Source organism: Nerophis ophidion, linkage group LG18 (assembly GCF_033978795.1).
Source record: "Nerophis ophidion isolate RoL-2023_Sa linkage group LG18, RoL_Noph_v1.0, whole genome shotgun sequence".
NCBI classification, from domain to species: Eukaryota; Metazoa; Chordata; class Actinopteri; order Syngnathiformes; family Syngnathidae; genus Nerophis; species Nerophis ophidion.
Window position 1 is genome coordinate 18577664 of NC_084628.1, and position 20908 is coordinate 18598571.

Sequence of the window (20908 nt, forward strand, 5' to 3'; positions counted from 1 at the left end):
ATATATATATATATATATATACAGTATAGGCCACAAGTTTGGACACACCTTCCCATTCAATGCGTTTGACTATTTACATTGTAGATTGTCACTGAAGGCATCAAAACTATGAATGAACACATGTGGAGTTATGTACTTAACAAAAAAAGGTGAAATAACTGAAAACATGTTATGTATTCTATCCATCCATCCATCCATTTTCTACCGCTTGTCCCTTTTTTGGGGTCGCGGGGCAAAGGCGGGGTCCACCCTGGACAAGTCGCCAACTCATCGCAGGGCCAACACAGATAGACAGACAACATTCACACTCACATTCACACACTAGGGCCAATTTAGTGTTGCCAATCAACCTATCCCCAGGTGCATGGCTTTGGAGGTGGGAGGAAGCCGGAGTACCCGGAGGGAACCCACGCAGTCAAGGGGAGAACGTGCAAACTCCACACAGAAAGATCCCGAGCCCGGGATTTAACTCAGGACTACTCGGGACCTTCATATTGTGAGGCACATGCACTAACCCCTGTTCCGCCATGCTTGTATTCTAGTTTCTTCAAAATAGCCACCCTTTGCTCTGATAACGGGCTTCACGGTGGCAGAAGGGTTAGTGCGTCTGCCTCACAATACGAAGGTCCTGAGTAGTCAGGGTTCAATCCCGGGCTCGGGATCTTCCTGTGTGGAGTTTGCATGTCCTCTCCGTGAATCCGTGGCTTCCCTCCGGGTACTCCGGCTTCCTCCCACTTCCAAAGACATGCACCTGGGGATAGGTTGATTGGCAACAATAAATTGGCCCTAGTGTGTGAATGTGAGTGTGAATGTTGTCTGTCTATCTGTGTTGGCCCTGCGATGAGGTGGCGACTTGTCCAGCGTGTACCCGGCCTTCCGCCCAATTGTAGCTCAATAAGCTTCAAGAGGTAGTCACCTGAAATGGTTTTTACTTTCTCAGGTGTCATACTATTTATGCCTTCAGTAACAATAGTCATGAAAATAAAGAAAACACAGCAAAATGAGAAGATGTATCCAAACTTTTGGCCTGTGCTGTATATACATACAATCACATGTGTCAGAGTTTGTTTGTGGCGAACCCCAAGATGCAGACATGGAGGCAGGCATGGAGTGAGAAAACATGGTTTTAATATAAAAAACTAGAACAAAACCAAGGGTACAAACAAAAAGCGCGCACGTGGGCGAATAACAAACTTGGCTATGGACAAACATAATTGGAAGCAGGGAACAAAAGACAGTAAGTTAAACACATCTAACTAAATATAGCTTACCGCAACGCTGCATTCACACGACCAGAGCGACAAGACGTGACATTGACAAGATACAAGAGCGACAATAATCCAGCACTGACTGGAGGACAAAAACAGACTCAAATAGAAGCAGGCTGATTGACAATAGGTGTGGCCAGGTGCCAATCAGCCACAGCTGAGGGAAAAAAGCGCTCAGGGAGAAACACAGGAAACCGACAAAATAAGAGCGCTGACAGGAACTAAAAACAGGAAATACTAAACACAGGGGAAAAAATCTAAAACACAAACTGTCAGGGGAAAGCCTGACAACATGTCTATATTTGTGTATGTACTTACATATATCTATATATGTATGTTTTGATATTTGTATGTGTGTATGTATGTATGTTTAGATATATGTAAAGGTATATATATATATGTATGTATGTGTGTGTGTGTGTGTGTGTGTGTGTGTGTGTGTGTGTGTGTGTGTGTGTGTGTGTGTGTGTGTGTGTGTGTGTGTGTGCATATATTATTTTATCGAAGTCAAAAAGTTTGGGAACCCCCTGGTGCTATGGGTGCGGTCATTCTTTGCATTCTTTCGCCATTTGCTGGTCTCGGAACGTATTTGTAGTAAAGCAGAAATGTGTCCTACTCTTATTGTGTATATAGCACCGCTTTGTTGTAACCATGACAACCTCAAATATTGTACCAGCCAGGATACCCCTTGTGTTGTGTTAGCATTAGCGTCTGTGCTAATATCGCCACATACAGTTGTGTTTATGATTGATTGAAAGTTTTATTAGTAGATTGCACAGTTCAGTACATATTCCGTACAATTGACCACTAAATGGTAACACCCGAATAAGTTTTTCAACTTGTTTAAATCAATTCATGGTAAAATGAATGTATAGTGGTTTAATAAACAAATATGGCTTTGAAGCCACAGGTGTAGCCCCGCCTCCCTCTGCAGCTTTAATGATGGAAATGCTAATTTTCATGATAAGTGAACCCATTAGTTTTAAACCTATTTTTGTTTATATTTATAAGTGTTAAGCCTTCATGAGAAAGTGCTGTGAAGGCATGCAGTTATGTTAAAAATGAACAAAGGTAGTTTTAAGTAGTAATTGAGTGATTTACTGTTAAGTAGTGTGAGGCTTAAGTGCTGCATTTATGTCATTTCAGCCAATCTTCTCCACTGACCAATGCATTTTTTTTAACACGACAGCAAAGCAGTTTTTTTTTCCAGGAATAGCAGCTTGTTTTGTCCTCATGTGAATCATATCTTGCGTGATGAAATACTGCAGATAAGAGGCAGTCGTACGTTTAGATGTCCACGAGTGGCAACCGCTCCTGCATTCCAGCCGGCTGTTGACACAGCAGGTTGAAAGTGAGGGCCGCTGATGGCGATGACGCTTGTTTTGTCTCAACACAAATTCCGGGCGGCGGCGCCTGTGAGGTCTGAGTCGCCTTTGCAACATCCTGATGTCCTCTTCCTTTGGTCAAGACGATACGTCGAGTTTGAGTTCTGGTAGCTGTGAGGGTTGGTGTTTTTAGCGAGAGGCTGATGCAAAGTAGAGGGAATGTTTTACTGAGGTGGAATGCATCATATTTCCTGGAAATATTCTTCAGTTCGGAGAGTGTATTTCAAGGCTGCTTTAATGCTCTGAAAAGGGACCTTGTATTTTTATGTGGTCTGACTGTCTCAAGGCCTGCTCGGCATTAGTAAGATGTTTCCATATGTTACCCCTGCAGCATAATGACATATATATATATATATATATATATATATATATATATATATATATATATAATATATATATATATATATGTACAATGTTTGTGCACAGGAAACTCATTTAATATCATTATTGTTGTGGTTTGTAGCTAGGGTCAAATCCGATCTTTGTATAGACAGACTAATTGGTACATATTTTGTAACGTGTGTCATACCAAAGACTATAAAAATGGGACCCATTACCTCCCTGCTTGGCACTCAGCATTAAGGGTTGGAATTGGGGGTTGAATCACCATAAAATGACTCCCGGGCGCGGCACAGCTGCTGCCCACTGCTCCCCTCAACTCCCAGGGGGTGATCAAGGGTGATGGGTCAAATGCAGAGAATAATTTCGCCACATCTAGTATGTGTGTGATAATCATTGGTACTTTAACTTTAACTAATGACGTGTGTCCTCCTTATGTTGTATTGGAATATATCTTAAAGCATTTCACAATGTATTCATAGGAGGCCACTTTAATTTCTAAGATGTTGTTAGATCGTTTTGTTGTTAATATTACACACCCCGTTTTCATATGAGTTGGGAAATTGTGATCGATGTAAATATAAAAGGAATACAATGATTTGCAAATCATTTTCTAGCCATATTCAGTTGAATATGCTACAAAGACAACGTATTTGATGTTCAAACTGATAAAAAAATATTTTTTTGCAAATAATCATTCACTTTAGAATTTGATGCCAGCAACACATGACAAAGAAGTTAGGAAAGGTGGCAATAAATACTGATAAAGTTGAGGAATGCTCATCAAACACTTATTTGGAACATCCCACAGGTGGGTGCCATTAATTGGGTATAAAAACAGCTTCCCAAAAAATGCTCAGTCTTTCACAAGAAAGGATGGGGCGAGGTACACCCCTTTGTCCACAACTGTGTGAGCAAATAGTCAAACAGTTTAAGAACAACGTTTTTTTTAAAGTGCAATTGCTAGAAATTTAGGGATTTCATCATCTACGGTCCATAATATCATCAAAAGGTTTAGAGAATCTGGAGAAATCACTCCACGTAAGCGGCATGGCCGGAAACCAACATTGAATGACCGTGACATTCGATCCCTCAGACGGCACTGTATCAAAAACTGACATCAATCTCTAAAGGATATCACCACATGGGCTCAGGAACACTTCAGAAAACCACTGTCACTAAATACAGCTTGTCGCTACTTCTGTAAGTGCAAGTTAAAACTCTACTATGCAAAGCGAAAGCCATTTATCAACAACATCCAGAATCGCCGCCGGCTTCTCTGGGCCCGAGATAATCTAAGATGGACTGATGCAAAGTGGAATAGTGTTCTGTGGTCTGACGAGTCCACATTTCAAATTGTTTTTGGAAATATTCGACATCGTGTCATCCGGACCAAATGGTAAGCGAACCATCCAGACTGTTATCGATGCAAAGTTCAAAAAGCCATCATCTGTGATGGTATGGGGGTGCATTAGTGCTCAAGGCATGGGTAACTTACGCATCTGTGAAGCACCATTAATTCTGAAAGGTACATACAGGTTTTGGAACAACACATGCTGCCATCTAAGCGCCGTCTTTTTCATGGACGCCCCTGCTTATTTCAGCAAGACAATGCCAAGCCACATTCAGCACGTGTTACAACAGCGTGGCTTCGTAAAAAAAGAGTGTGGGTACTTTTCTGGCCCGCCTGCAGTCCAGACATGTCTCCCATCGAAAATGTGTGGCGCATTATGAAGCGTAAAATACAACAGCGGAGACCCTGGACTGTTAAACAACTGAAGCTCTACATAAAACAAGACTGGGAAAGAATTCCACTTTCAAAGCTTCAACAATTAGTTTCCTCAGTTCCCAAAGTTTTTTTGAGTGTTGTTAAAAGAAAAGGTGATGTAACACAGTGGTGAACATGCCCTTTCCCAACTACTTTGGCACATGTTGCAGCCATGAAATTTTAAGTTAATTATTATTTGCAAAAAAAATAAAATAAAATGTATGGGTTTGAACATCAAATATCTCGTTTTTGTAGTGCATTCAATTGAATATGGGTTGAGGAGGATTTGCAAATCATTGTATTCCATTTATATTTAGATCTAACACAAATTCCCAACTCATATGGAAACGGGGTTTGTAATATTATACATTATTGCCATGTTATAGTTACATAATTGTTTTCGTATCTTAAGTCATCATTTAATATTACTTTTTTTCAATAAATCATTATCTAGATTTCTTTCATTCTTCAATATAGTTCTCGATTGCAACATGCATCAAGGCTGTGTTGTAAACACTATGCAGCTAAAAAAAAAAACATGTATTATTCTTTTCCTATGAATTTTATATAATGCTATATAGAATAATTATCATACATTAAGCGCCCCCCGGGACCCCAAAGGGAATAAGCGGTACAAAATGGATGGATGGACTAGTAGTATTAATATAAATATAAAATAATAATAATTTTACAAAAATACAATATTATACAACTACATACAATATATCATCAATATTTTTTCATTTTTAAAAAAAAGTATTATCATTATTTATAATAGTAAAATAATATTAATAATTCAAAGTAGTAGTTTATTGTACTATACAATATGACATATTGTTGATTATAATAATAGGTTATGTATAAAATATAGGCAATAATAATATAAATATCTATCAGTAATAATATTACTATTATTGATACTAAAAAAATGCACATGTAAAATGTGGATACACATATCATACTATGATATAATATAATACATTTAATTTATTAATGGGTTATATATAAAAGTGTCATGATCAGTGGTCCGGATCATGTTTTTGTATTTTCTGTTAGTTTTCGAGTCCTTGTTTGTGACACCTGAGTTTGGTTTGGATGCCATGGCTACTTATTGTTTTCACCTGCCTCTGTTGTTCGGGACGCTTACCAGTCTCTAATCAGAGGCATTATTTAAGCCTGTCTTTGGCAGTCAGTCGACACGGCGTCATTATTGTCTCATGCCTTGCCAAGTAATTCTTGCTAGTTTCATGCCACAGTTCCCTGAGTGTTCCAGGCCATAGTTTATGCTAAGTGTTTGCTTCATGCTCTAATCACGTCTCTTGTCTTCTAGTCCACGCTAAGTATTTAGCTTCAAGTGCGATCGGCACCTTATTCCTTTGCCTTGTTTTCCGTTTTTTGTACCTATTTGAGTTTTTGTTCAAGATTAAATAATCTCCTACCTTACGCTGTCGTCCGGACTTGTCCGTTCTGCATTCCTGATAGAATGACCCCGCATAAAGATGCGACCCTGTTGTGACAAAAAGATACGTGTTCATTATATACATTATTATAATTTTTTTTAACAGCAACAACGTAAATAAGATGTTAAAGGCCTACTGAAATGAGATTTTCTTATTTAAACGGGGATAGCAGGTCCATTCTATGTGTCATACTTGATCATTTCGCGATATTGCCATATTTTTGCTGAAAGGATTTAGTAGAGAACATCCACGATAGAGTTCGCAACTTTTGATGCTGATAAAAAAGCCTTGCCTTTACTGGAAATCGCAGACGATGACGTCACAAGGGTGAGGGCTCCTTACGTCAATTAGTGTGAATTATATTTATATAGCGCTTTTCTCAAGTGACTCAGAGCACTTTACATAGTGAAACCCAATATCTAAGTTACATTTAAACCAGTGTGGGTGGCACTGGGAGCAGGTGGGTAAAGTGTCTTGCCCAAGGACACAACGGCAGTAACTAGGATGGCACAAGCGGGAATCGAACCTGCAACCCTCAAGTTGCTGGCACGGCCACTCTACCAACCGAGCTATGCCGCCCCTCACATTGTTTTTAATGGGAGCCTCCAGCAGCAAGAGCTTTTCGGACCGAGAAAACAACAATTTCCCCATTAATTTGAGCGAGGATGAAAGATTTGTGGATGATGATATTGATAGCGAAGGACTAGAAAAAATAAAAAATTAAAAAAAAGTAAAAAATAAAAAGGCGATTGCATTGGGACGGATTTAGATGTTTTTAGACACATTTACGAGGAAAATTCTGGGAAATCCCTTATCTTTCTATTGTGTTGCTAGTGTTTTAGTGAGATTAAATAGTACCTGATAGTCGGAGGGGTTTGTCCACGGGTGTCTTGAGGCCAGTGTCTGAGGGAAGTCACGGCAGATACAAGGTTGGCGCAAACTCCACAGATCTCCGGTAAGAGGCGACTTTTTAACACAATTTTCTCACCAAAACCTGCCGATTGACAATTGGTCGGGAACCATGTTTGCTTGACCGCTCTGATCCATAGTAAAGCTTCACCTCTGGGAATTTTAAACAAGGAATCACCGTGTGTTTGTGTGGTTAAAGGCTAAAGCTTCCCACCTCCATCTTTCTACTTTGACTTCTCCAATATTAATTGAACAAATTGCAAAAGATTCAGCAACACAGATGTCCAGAATACTGTTTAATTGCGCGATGAAAAGAGATGACTTTTAGCCGTAAGTGGTGCTGCGCTAATATTTCCTGACAGTCCGTGACGTCACGTGCACACGTCATCATTCCGCGACGTTTTCAACAAGAAACTCCGCGGGAAATTTAAAATTGCAATTTAGTAAACTAAACCGGCCGTATTGGCATGTGTTGCAATGTTAATATTTCATCATTGATATATAAACTATCAGACTGCGTGGTCGCTAGTGGGTTTAAGTAGGCCTTTAAAGACTAAATTATATTTTATTTATAAATGTTATTCAAATTCAATATCTTATTAACTGGCGTTTGTCTATTATTTAGCTTGTTAGCAACATAACTCCAAAAGTTTTGAGCAGGTTTTGAAGAAAGTTTCTGGAAGTATAAGAAGTGGGTTAAGGAATGGGTGATCATATTTTGGGGCTGATACAAATCACCGTTTGGAATCAGGACTTTTTAAAATATTTATTTACAATAGAGAGATAAGGCCCTGGTGAAGATTTGCACTTTACTAGTTTTATGCGTATATATTTGTATTATTACTTCTCTTTTAGTCTTGCACAGAAATTATGTATCACCAATGTCCACGTTTGTACAGACTTGGGGAAATTTCAGGTGAAGGTACAGATTAGTACCATTTTTTTTGCGGTTACGGTCCGCAGGCATTGGGGACCAAGCTTGTAACTTGGCACCCATTACCTTGGCAGAGGTCTACTCTGCGCTCTGCAAGCCGAATTTGAGAAACACTTGCTCAGAGGGAATAACAAAAACTTGGACCAGCATTCGGAGCCTTTGGAACGCCGTCATCTCTGCCACGGCTCTTCGGTGGCGCGCTGGCGTCTGACACAAATACTGTATTTCCTCAGGACTGCTTAGCTCGCAAGAGTCTATTTCATCTTTTATTCATGGATGGGCTTTATGTGCTTGTTGTTGTCATGCAAATTTTGTTTGCTGCCTTCAGAGGGCACTAAATACTGACTGGGAGCCAGGAAAAAACAGTTCTAACACTGTGATTAGCTCTCTGTTTACATGCACCAATAGAGTCCCGGCACTTCAAATCCACCGGCTCCTGTTTTGTGCCTCAGGCTATAAATTTGAATCCACTGACGAGGGGAGGTGATCCAAGCGACCTTTGGGATGCCTTTATGTGTGTGTGTGTGTGTGTGTGTGTGTGTGTGTGTGTGTGTGTGTGTGTGTGTGTGTGTGTGTGTGTGTGTGTGTGTCATCAGCGTGATGCATTTTCCACTCTCAAGGTCAAATGTGTCTATCAATTGTGATTCACAGTTGGTGGCAGTCAAAAATCCACCACCGGGCCACTTCATTAGGTACACGAGCACAATCGTATACATGAATAACATTATCTACATGAAACGTGACAAATTGGGGGGTGTACTATCCACTTTAGCCGCCAGATTGCAGTAGAGTGTTGAATATCTTAAAGACTTACTGAAACCCACTACTACCGACCTGGCAGTCTGATAGTTTATATATCAATAACATTGCAACACATGCCAATACGGCCTTTTTAGTTTACTAAATTGCAATTTTAAATTTCCTGCGAGTTTCTTGTTGAAAATGTCACGGAATGATGACGTGTGCGCGTGACGTCACGGACTGTCAGGAAATATTAGCGCTGCACCACTAGCGGCTAAAAGTCGTCTGCTTTAACCGCATAATTACACAGTATTCTGGACATCTGTGTTGCTGAATCTTTTGCAATTTGTCCATTCAATAATGGAGACTATAAAGAGCAATGCTGTTGATGAAAAGCGGTGGATTGCAGCTGTCTTTAGCACCGAGACACAGCCGGTGTTTCGTTGTTTGTTGTGAACCAGAACGGTCAAGCGAACATGTTTTCTCTACGCCAACCAGCATGTTTTTGGATGGGAAAATTGTGATATACTGTATATCTTACCGGAGACATCATTGGATTATTCGTCGTCATGCAGCAGCTGTCAAAAAAGGCAGCTGTGAGCTTGGCTCCTCGCGTGTTCACTGCAGCCATCTGACCTCGAGGTATGTCTTTACAATCTTTAAAATCTCACTAAAACATTATTAAAACAATAAGCAGATAAGGGATCTTCCAGAATTATCCTAGTAAATGTGTTTAATTACATCTGAAACGCTCACACTGCCGCCGCTCGGAGCCGTCGCTTTTTTTTATTTATTTATTAATTTTTTTTTTTCTAGTCCTTCACTATCCATATCCTAATTCACAAATCTTTCATCCTCGCTCAAATTAATGGGAAAATTGTCGCTTTCTCGGTCCGAATTGCTCTTACTGCTGGTGGCTCCCATTATAAACAATGTGAATATGTGTGGAGCCCTGCAACTCGTGACGTCACGCGCACATACTTCCGGTAAAGGCAGGGCTTTTCTATTAGCGACCAAAAGTTGCGAACTTTATCGTCGATATTCTCTACTAAATCCTTTCAGCAGGAATATGGCAATATCGCAAAACGATCAAATATGACACATAGAATGGACCTGCTATTCCCTTTTAAATAAGAAAATCTCATTTCAGTAGGCCTTTAAAATGTGTTTTGTTGCAATTTCAACTTCGACCACAGTATCAGTTGCTATGTAGAGTGGCGCTTTCCATCATTTTCAGCAGACGGTATTGCAAAGTGATTAAGTTGAGAGGTGACTAGGGTTGTACGGTATGCCGGTATTAGTATAGTACCGCGATACTAATGAATCTTATTCGGTACTATACCGCCTATGAAAAGTACCGGTCCCCTGTCAGCAGTGTTTTAGCTACTTCTAAACCACTAATCCTCGCCTCCAAATATCATCCCTGCAGGACAAGGAATAGCTAAACATGCCTCACTTCACTAGCTCACCTGCGTCAAAATGTAAACAAACGCCATTGCTGGATCTACACCTGACATCTACTGTAATGATACCAAGCAGAGGAGTGTATCTAGTCGCTATGATTACATCAATATTTTTTGGCATCACAACATCTTTCGTTTTTAAAAAAATGTGTATTATGTTTATAAACTCAGGAAATATGTCCCTGGACACATGCGGACTTTGAATATGACCAATGTATGACCCTGTAACTACTTGGTATCGGATTGACACCCAAATGTGTGATATCATCCAAAACTAATGTAAAGTATGAAACAACAGAAGAATAAGCCATTATTACATGTTAACAGAAGTGTAGATAGAACATGTTAAAAGAGAAAGTAAGCAGATATTAACAGTAAATGAACAAGTACATTAATAATTCATTTTCTACAGCTTGTTCTTAATAATTTTGACAATATAATAGAATGGAAAATGACACAATATGTTACTGCATATGTCAGCAAACTAATTAGGAGCCTTTGTTTGTTTACTTACTAATAAAAAACAAGTTTTCTTGTATGTTCACTATTTTATTTAAGGACAAACTTTCAATAAGAAACATATGTTTAATGTACCCTAAGATTGTTTGTTAAAATTAAAGCCAATAATGCAATTTTTTATGGTCCCCTTTATTTAAACATGTACCAAAAAGTATCGAAATAATTTTGGTACTGCTACCAAAATATTGGTATCGGGACCATACTAGAGGTGACTGTTACAGTAATGTGTCCCTAAAATCTCCTGGGTAAGATAGTTAGTTAGCTAACGACAGAGGAACTAAGTGGAATTATCATTTCAGGCAAAGTCCGCCAGCGACAATTTGTCTAAAAACCTGTGTGCGTCTTTCTTTTATTTATCTAGTATTTATTTTTGTGTGTGCGTCTTTCTAAACACATCATCATCATCACAAAAACTCTTTTTTTTTTTTTTTTTTTTTTTTTTTTTTGAGGGGGAATAATAGTGGAACCTCAATTTACAAAGTTAATTGATTCCTAAACAGGGTTTGTAAATCAAACAGTTTGAATAGTGAAGCAAATGTCTCCAAAAGAAACAAAGTAAATACTAATAAAGGGTTCCAGCCGTGATAAAAGTCTATATTTTAGTGAAGGTTTGTGATAACCATGATAATGTTGGTCCCAATAACTTTTTTTTAGCCATTTTGTTTATTGTTTTGGTTGTGTGTATTTGAGTGTCTCCCACCCCTCACAGAGACAAAAAACAATTGTTTTACTTTTGGTTGTGATTTTTCATCAAGTGCAAAATTTTGCCAACAGATTGTCTTTTTTTGCTTTGTTTGACTTAATTTCAATATTTAAAAGTTTACATTTCAATATCAATATGAGAAATACAGGTTAATACTAGCAATGTAATGATTATGTATCATTATTTCATCAGTGGTTAATTTGGTCTCAAAGTAATGTTGACAATTACCTTGTTTATTGGCAATAATTTGGGAGTCAATGTATCATCAATCAAAGCATATTTTATATGACATGTTAGTTTCACATTTAAAAGTTGAATGGCTGACATGAATAATTTTTTGCACAATATTGAAATTTTTGGGTGTTTCACCAGTATGTAAAAAAATGGATAAAGTACACAAAAGCACTTCTCAGACATGTTAGCATTCAAGCTAAATTGTGTGTTCCAAAATCAAGGCGAAATTGGACAATTCTGATCTGTCGATGAACAATAATGCTAGACAAAAGTATGGGTGAAACATTTTTGGGCCGCAAGCGCCCCCTAAAATAGAGTAGAATATAATTTATCTTTATTGTCATTGTACAACAAAAATGTAAGCAAAACTAATACATGCAAATTCATAATAACACACAAAAACATAAGAATATAGATAAATAGATAAAAATACATAAAAATACCAAGCACACACCTCACATATGGCGAAAAAAAATATCTGTTTCTCAGCTGTGGTCCGAATGGGCCACAGTAGCGCTCTGTTGTAATACACTTTCCCACCACTTGGGGCAGTAGTCTGGAGCTAAAGACATGGAGAAGTTTCTGATGCGCAAACATTAAGACGAAAGTGGTGAAGCTATATTTTTTTGGGACAGTTTAGTTAAGAAAAATATTTATTACTAATTCAGTGTGTTTACTTTAGCACAGAAAAATTACATGTAGATGAATTTGTAATTAGTTATTTATGAGTCCCTTCTTATAAAGTATATTTGATTAGTACTTATTCTTCTAATCAACCTGACTTAAACTTTATGTTATGTGTTAAACGAATAATTACCTTTGTGATCAATCAATCAAAATGTATTTATATAGCCCGTAATCACAAGTGTCTCAAAGGGCTGCACAAGCCACAACGACATCCTCGGCCCAGATCCCACATCAGGGCAAGGGAAAAACTCAACCCAATGGGCTACAATGAGAAACCTTGGTGGGGACCACAGATGTGGTCTAGTTAATAGTGTGAGATTTCAGTCCATAGTGGGGCCAGCAGGGTGCTGACTTGTCTCCACTCAAGATGATCCCCTTGACTGGAGACAAGTCAGCAGTGCAGAGACGTCCCCAACTGATGCACAAATGAATGGTCCACCCCGGGTCCCGATTTTGAACAGCTGGCAAGACTCATCTGTGGTCACTTAATAACCTCTCCACGCAGGGGGCAGAACGGAAAGAGACGACAGATCAACCGGTCTAAAAGGTGGGTCTATTTAAAGGCTAGCGTTTACAAATGAGTTTTAAGATGGGACTTAAATGTTTCTACTGAGGTAGCATCTCTAACTGTTCCCGGGAGGGCATTCCAGAGTACTGGAGCCTGAATAGAAAATGGTCTGTAGCCCGCAGACTTTTTTTGGGGCTCTGGGACTAATAAACCGGAGTTCTTAGAACGCAGATTAACACATGATTTTATATAATTTGACAAGGTTTTAAACTGACAGTAGGTTAGATATAATTGATTAATACGATTAAAATCCAGAGTAAGATTACTAATTCAGTGTTAATATTTGAGGGGGCCCCGCCCGGGTCCAGTTTAAGAACCCCTGCTTTATAACATGTTTGAATTGTTAGTTGCTTCCTAGTCATGGCCTGTAGGTGGCAGCCTGCGTCTACTTTGCTGTTGCTTCAGCTGACCTCCATCCACATGAATCATTGACTTCTACAAATGCCAAGGCGGCATTGTAACAGCAACAGAGGGTCACACATTAACAGGCTCCCAGAAAAAAAAAACTATTTTTGGGTCTTGTGCATTTTGCAGATTAGGAAATATATTACAAAAAAAACATCGGCTTGGCTATCTGGACTGGATTTTATACAGAACCCCCCAAAAGGTGTCATTGCCTTTCTTATCAGCAAAGCTCCTCCTAGAATATCCATGTCATCTCGTTTGATGTGTGATGCCTGTAAAGCCCTTTGCTGCCCCCTGGTGGTAGAGACGGGCATTCCAAGCAAGCCCTTTCACCGATGGTGACCACACGGGATAAATGGAAAGGTGTTTTTGTTTTGTCGGCCGGGGGGAGAATCCGATACAACCGAACGATCCCTCAGTCTTGTGCCTTGTTAATTAGTACCAGCGTCCCCAGGGACGGCTTTTTATGGCGGAGTTCCTGAGAGGGCTTTCTCACGGTGGGGGCCCTTGTTCTGACGATGCCCCCCACTCCCAACCCCCTTACTCCCTGCTCTAGCCTCTGACTCTGTGAGACCATTCCCAAAAGAAGGAGGCAACCCCACGCTGTCCTCTCTGGGATGCGGTCCAAATGAGACGGACCTAATGGAATGTGTTGTTTACAAGTCTTCTGTATGATACACAGCCTTACAGTTCTCTACGTGAGGCCTTTCTCCAGTGCCAGTCATTGGGGAAACCAAATGACTGTTTTTGTTGTTGTTTTTTTTATCAAAAGCAGTGCAGAGCAGACAAAAAACCATATTATTAGAAGATTAATATTGTAAATAAGACGTGTAGAGACGTTAGGAGAAGGCAGACGCTCAATAACACCAAACACTGATGCACCACAGAATTCTGCAACAGGCACGTTCGTATTAACTTGTAATATTTCTGTATTTTGCTCCTTTTAAGCACGCGGTGGCGTATTGATTTCACAGACACATCCCAATGTTTGCTATTTTCTTCAACAATAACAACTAGGGACGGCGTGGCGCAGTGGGAGAATGGCCGTGCGCAACCCGAGGGTCCCTGGTTCAATCCCCACCTAGTACCAACCTCGTCATGTCTGTTGTGTCCTGAGCAAGACACTTCACCCTTGCTCCTGATGGGTGCTGGTTAGCGCCTCGCATGGCAGCTCCCTCCATCAGTGTGTGAATGTGTGTGTGAATGGATAAATGTGGAAGTAGTGTCAAAGCGCTTTGAGTACCTTGAAGGTAGAAAAGCGCTATACAAGTACAACTCATTTATCATTTAACTACCAGCGGCAGACTTCATGAGAGCCAAAGACGATGACTTTGGGAGAAATTATGACCCAGATCAAGGGGTTGTACGGTATACCGGTACTGATGTATATACTATACTGCAGCTGAGTTAGGCTCCAGCACCCCCCGCGACCCCGAAACGGACAAGCGGTAGAAAATGGACTTCTGAAAAGTACATGCCGTTGCTGGTAAATTGAGAAGACTGGCGCCTGTTAGACAATGAATACACACGGTGTACTTACAAGCAGACAGCGTGGGGATTTCAGCTGACAAACTAAGGATAAAGGTGAAGCTTTTCACTCTGGAAGAGTAGTTTTAAAGGCCTACTGAAATGAGATTTTCTTATTTAAACGGGGATAGCAGGTCCATTCTATGTGTCATACTTGATCATTTCGCGATATTGCCATATTTTTGCTGAAAGGATTTAGTAGAGAACATCCACGATAAAATGGATACATGGATGATACAGCAGAGAATTGGGAGAATGTCATGTGGTCAGATGAAACCAAAATAGAACTTTTTGGTATAAACTTGACTGGACGTGTTTGGAGGAAGAAGAATACTGAGTTGCATCCCAAGAACACCATACCTACTGTGAAGCATGGGGGTGGAAACATCATGCTTTGGGGCTGTTTTTCTGCTAAGGGGACAGGACGATTGATCTGTGTTAAGGAAAGAATGAATTGGGCCATGTATCGTGAGATTTTGAGCCAAAACCTCCTTCCATCAGTGAGAGCTTTGAGTGGTTGACCAAATACTTATTTTCCACCATAATTTACAAATAAATTCTTTAAAATTCCTACAATGTGAATTCCTGGATTTTTTTCCCCACATTCTGTCTCTCACAGTTGAAGTGTACCTATTAGCGATGCGCGGATAGGCAATTATATCTTCCGCATCCGCATCTCCCAAGTCGTCATCCACCCGCCGTCCACCCGAACCAACTTTTTATCAGGACCGTACCCGCCCGCTGAAATACATCAGAGGTTGTCTGCCTTTACCACTCACAGAGTTATTTTAACCTCTTTCACAGAGTAATGATGACAATTGGAGCCGCTAACGTTCCCACAACAACCCAATAGCATTCATCCTGATTACAATACTATGGGCGTGCTGTGAAGCCATTGCCTTTGACACCTTCAACAACATGAACAAACCGATTACTGGTCCGGCAACATGTTGTGTGCAGCTTCCGCCATTATACGTACAAGATTGAAAGGCATACTGGCTGATACAGAGTGCACTGATGGTTGTGATATAAACAACTTTAACACTTACTAATATGCGCCATGCTGTGATGCCACACAATACAAGATTGACAAACACATTTCGGGAGAACATCCTCACAGTAACACAACATAAACGCAACACAACAAATACCCATAATCCTTTGTATCCGTGAAACAACCTGAATATATTTTACACCCCCGCGTCCCCAACCCCGCCCACCTTACCGACGCCTGGGGGGGGGGAGGGCTGTGGCGGGGTTGCGCTGCTAGCGGGGTGTATAAAATAGTCAGGAATTGTCATGAATACAAAGGATTATGGGTATTTGTTGTGCTGCGTTTATGTTGTGTTACTGTGAGGATGTTCTCCCGAAATGTGTTTGTTGTTCTTAATGGGTGTGGCTTCACAGCGTGGCGCATTTTACTAAGAGTGTTAAAATTGTTTATATCACAACCATTAGTGTACTCTGTGTCACCCAGTATGCCTTGCAGTCGTGTGCGTGTTACCGCAGAAGCCACACACAACATGTTGCTGGACTGACAAGCAGAGCGTACATGTTGCAGTAGGCGACAAAGCCAATGGCTTCATAGCACGGAATAATACTTATTATCTGGGTGACTACCGGCAATCATTCAGGAGAATAATAGCGTCTCTTATTGTCTTCTTCGCTTAATGACACAGGTCTCAAATGGCTCTTTGAATGGTAAAGGATACCGTTCACAGAGCAATGCATATCAAATATTTCCGGATGGTTCAACCGCCACCCGCCCGAATCTAATTAAAATCTATTTTTTCGTCATGTCAACCGCCCGACCCACTCCGCGGATGAGACCGCAAACCGCGCATCTCTAGTACCTATGATGAAAATTACAGACCTTTGTCATCATTTTAAGTGGGAGAACTTGCACAATCCGTGGCTGACAAAATAATTTTTTGCCCCACTGTATATCATGTACCGTGACATGGCCTAAAAATATTAAGAGATTTTTAAGATAAGCTATATCGCCCAGCCCTATTTTGAAGCACTTTCACACCAAAAACATTATTTTATTTTTAGAACTGGCACTGCCTTATTAGCCCGCAAACATGCTTGGTTTCTCCACCCTTCCCTCGCAACGTCCTAAAAAGCAGTTTAATAATGCATTTGTCTCCCGTCGTAAACACGTCATGTGGTGCTGCCGCCCCCCCAAGGCTGAGAGCTTTACAATAGACAATGACACATAGCGAGCATATCATCACACACTGATCCACTGTGCAGCCTCTGCAGCAAGTCTCCCACCTTCACTCCACTTATTGCTTCTTCTGCGGACAAAAGACAACAGGCAGGCATTTGGCAGAGAAGAGCTTTCTATCAGTAAAGACAGCGAATCCTCCAATGATGGCCTGGAGGCACGTGGGAACACAGCAGAAGTGCAGCCAGTGGAAGTATACGACTTGTCATGTCGCAGAAAGAACACCACCGTAGGATTTTGTGGAGGAAGGCGAAGTCTTTCCAGTAAAGGACGCTTGTTGTTGTGTCAACGTGTCATGAGGACCAAAAGGGAGGAACGATGGAGAACACCTGAGTCATCTTGACATTCAACTCGCTTTTTTTCGGCCGATCCTGATGACTAATCATGTTGTTCAAACATTTTCTACGAATCCTTTTTACCGTCAGCTTCTGCCGGCTCAGATGATGGAGCGGCCGACCAGAAACTCCTGGTTAATAATAACAGATTTTATTTGGGAGAAAAAAAAAAAGCACTTTACGTTGAGCAAACAACCTCAAAGGGCCACAGTGTAAAAAAAATGTAATAATAATAATAATAGAAAGAGCCATTCATCCATTTTGTACCTCTTATTTACTTTGGGGTCGCTGGGGGGCGTTGGTGCCAATCTCAGCTACAATCGGGCGGAAGATCGGCAAGTCACCCCATCAAAGGGCATAATAAAAAGATAATAAAAATAAATAAAATATAAAACTACAAACAGCCAAATATCTAGAACCAGCATGCATATCTATAAAAAGGCTTTTTTTAAAAGAAGGGTTTTTAAGCCTTTTTTAAAAGCATCCACAGTCTGAGGTGCCTTCAGGTGGTCAGGGAGAGCGTTCCACAGACTGGGAGCAGCGGAGCAGAAAGCCCAGTCTCCCATAGTTCGTAGTTTTGTCCTTGGAGGTTGGAGGAGGTTAGCTTGTTTGGAGCGGAGGTGTTGTGTGGAGGATTTGGGGTTGAGCAGTTGTTTGGTTAGTTAGTAGGGAGATTTTGAATTCAATCCTGAGTGGAACAGGAAGCCAGTGAAGGGATTTGAGAGTTGGTGTGATGTGGTCGTGTTTCCGCACTCTCATCAGGATCCTCGCAGCACTACTCTGTATGTACTGCAGCTTCCGGCTGTTCTTGCTGGGGATCCCGACAAGAAGCGTTGGAAAGGTTGGAATCCAACTCCCGCCAACCTAGTCACTGCCGTTGTGTCCCTTGGCAAGACCTCGCTGCCAGTTCCACCCACACTGGTGTAAATTTAGCCCTAAATCTGTCTGTATGTAATTAACATCCACACAATTCCTGACATCATTTTAGGTCCCTGATGACTGGAAACATGCAGGAAAAAACTAAGGGTGTCACAACATTTCTCCTTTTGGTACAATATCGATATTGGAGCCATCAGCACTGGCCGATACTGCCACTGATCCACTTTGCCATCAGTATTAATCATGCATACTTTTGTTATTTTCTAGTGTACGGTTTGATTAAGTATGACGTATGAAAAACTATTTATTACCAACCACCTAGAAAGGACTCATGCCGTCTTTAAGTTGAAGTGGAGTGGTGACCTGCTCAGTGGCCTTGAGACTGGAAGGTTGTGAGTTCAAACCCCGGCCGAGTCATACCATAGACTATAAAAATGGGACCCATTGCCCCCCCCTGCTTGGCACTCAGCATCAAGGGTTGGAATTGGGGGTTAAATCGCCAAATGATTCCAGAGCGCGGCCACCGCTGCGGCTCACTGCTCCCCTCACCTCCCAGGGGGTGAACAAGGGTCAAATGCAGAGGGTAATTTCACCACACTTAGTGTTTGTGTGATTATCATTGGGACTTTAACTTTAATTGTCTTTTTGGCAATACCTAGTGGTCTCAATAATTAATTCAGATTCGAATGCAGTAAGTTGCATGATGCGGACACGTTTGTTACTGAATACATTTTAATCAATCAATCAATCAATCAAACTTTATTTTATTTACTTTTCCCATATATAAAATGCAGCACACCATGTTTTACATTTAAAACATTTAAAATAGCGCTCTCATTGCATAATCGCAAGTTGAAACCCCTCTTTTTTTACATTAATGAATTAATATGTTCCTGCCTTGGAGACTTTGTATTTGTGAGTAATATGCAACTATAAATATATGATACTTATTTATATTGACAAATGTGCTGTCATTGACTGCAACCTTGTCCAATTAGGGACACTTTGATTGATTGATACTTTTATTAGTAGATTGCACAGTTCAGTACATATTCCGTACAATTGACCACTAAATGGTAACACCAGAATACATTTTTCAACTTGTTTAAGTCGGGGTCCACATAAATCAATTCATGGTAATTCACTTATGACGCATGTCAGGCTTATGTGCTTTTGCGTGTTTAGTTGTTGTGTAGCCGCTAGCCTACCATGTGTATCGGATGGGGCACCCCTAGCAAGAACTTCTAGCGGTTGCGTGTTAATTAGAGCAGGGGTTCTTGGCTTTTTTTCCTCGGGGCCCAACTTTTCCACTACAGGAGGACCTGGAGGCCCACTAAAATATTAACAGTGAATTAGTTATAAACTCTTGATTTTATAACTATACCTAACCTATTTACAGTTTAACAGGACAAACATTGTTAAATAATATGAAAGCATGTGTTAATCACAAAGATTATCATCAAGACTTTGGTCAGGCTGATTACAAAAATAAGTACTAATCAAATATACTGCCTAGGAGGGCACTCTTAAAGGCCTACTGAAATGAGATGTTCTTATTTAAACGGGGATAGCAAGTCCTTTCTGTGTGTCATACTTGATCATTTCGCGATATTGCCATATTTTTGCTGAAAGGATTTAGTACGATAAAGTTTGCAACTTTTGGTCGCTAATAAAAAGCCTTGCCTTTACCGGAAGTCGCAGACGATGACGTCACAAGGGTGAGGGCTCCTCACGTCCTCACATTGTTTGTAATGGGAGCCTCCAGCAGCAAGAGCTATTCGGACCGAGAAAACGACAATTTCCCCTTTAATTTGAGCGAAGATGAAAGATTTGTGGATGATGATATTGATAGCGAAGGACTAGAAAGAAAAAAAATAATAAAGTTAAAAAAAAACGCAATTGCATTGGGACGGATTCAGATGTTTTTAGACACATTTACTAGGATAATTCTTGGAAATCTCTTATCTTTCTATTGTGTTGCTAGTGTTTTAGTGAGATTAAATAGTACTTGATAGTCGGAGGGGGTGTGTCCAGGGGTGTCTTGAGGCCAGTCGCTGAGGGAAGTCGACGGCAGCTGCATGGACGGCGCAAGCTCAGCTGATCTCCAGTAAAAGGTGACCTTTTTACCACAAATTTCTCACCGAAACCTTGCCGGTTGACAAGTGGTCGGGAACCATGTTCGCTTGACCACTCTGATCCATAGTAAAGCTTCACCTCTGGGAATTTTAAACAAGGAATCACCGTGTGTTTTTATGGCTAAAGGCTAAAGCTTCCCACCTCCATCTTTCTACTTTGACTTCGCCATTATTAATTGAACGAATTGCAAAAGATTCAGCAACACAGATGTCCAGAATACTGTTTAATTGCGCGATGAAAAGAGACGACTTTTAGCCGCGAATGGTGCTGCGCTAATATGTCCTCTACAGTCCGTGACGTCACGCGCACGCGTCATCATTCCGCGACGTTTTCAACAAGAAACTCCGCGGGAAATTTAAAAATTGCAATTTAGTAAACTAAACCGGCCGTATTGGCATGTGTTGCAATGTTAATATTT

At 40.5% G+C, this 20908-nt stretch overlaps 1 protein-coding gene and 1 long non-coding RNA gene across 7 annotated transcripts in view; one reads left to right on the plus strand and one right to left on the minus strand.

Moving 5' to 3' along the window:
* stard13b (StAR related lipid transfer domain containing 13b) overlaps positions 1–20908 on the plus strand; it is a 191434-nt gene that overhangs the window by 117842 nt on the left and 52684 nt on the right. The window lies entirely within an intron of this gene.
* The window catches only part of LOC133536839 (uncharacterized), a 48277-nt gene that overhangs the window by 26228 nt on the left and 1141 nt on the right, over positions 1–20908 (minus strand). The window contains exons 2-3 of one of the 2 annotated variants that reach the window (XR_009802562.1): positions 6200–6267; positions 1911–2793 (exon numbers count right to left, since the gene is read on the minus strand). This is a non-coding gene — a long non-coding RNA (uncharacterized LOC133536839). Of the gene's footprint in view, positions 1–1910; positions 2794–6199; positions 6268–20908 lie in introns of those variants that run through there. The other variant, XR_009802563.1, reaches the window with a different exon arrangement.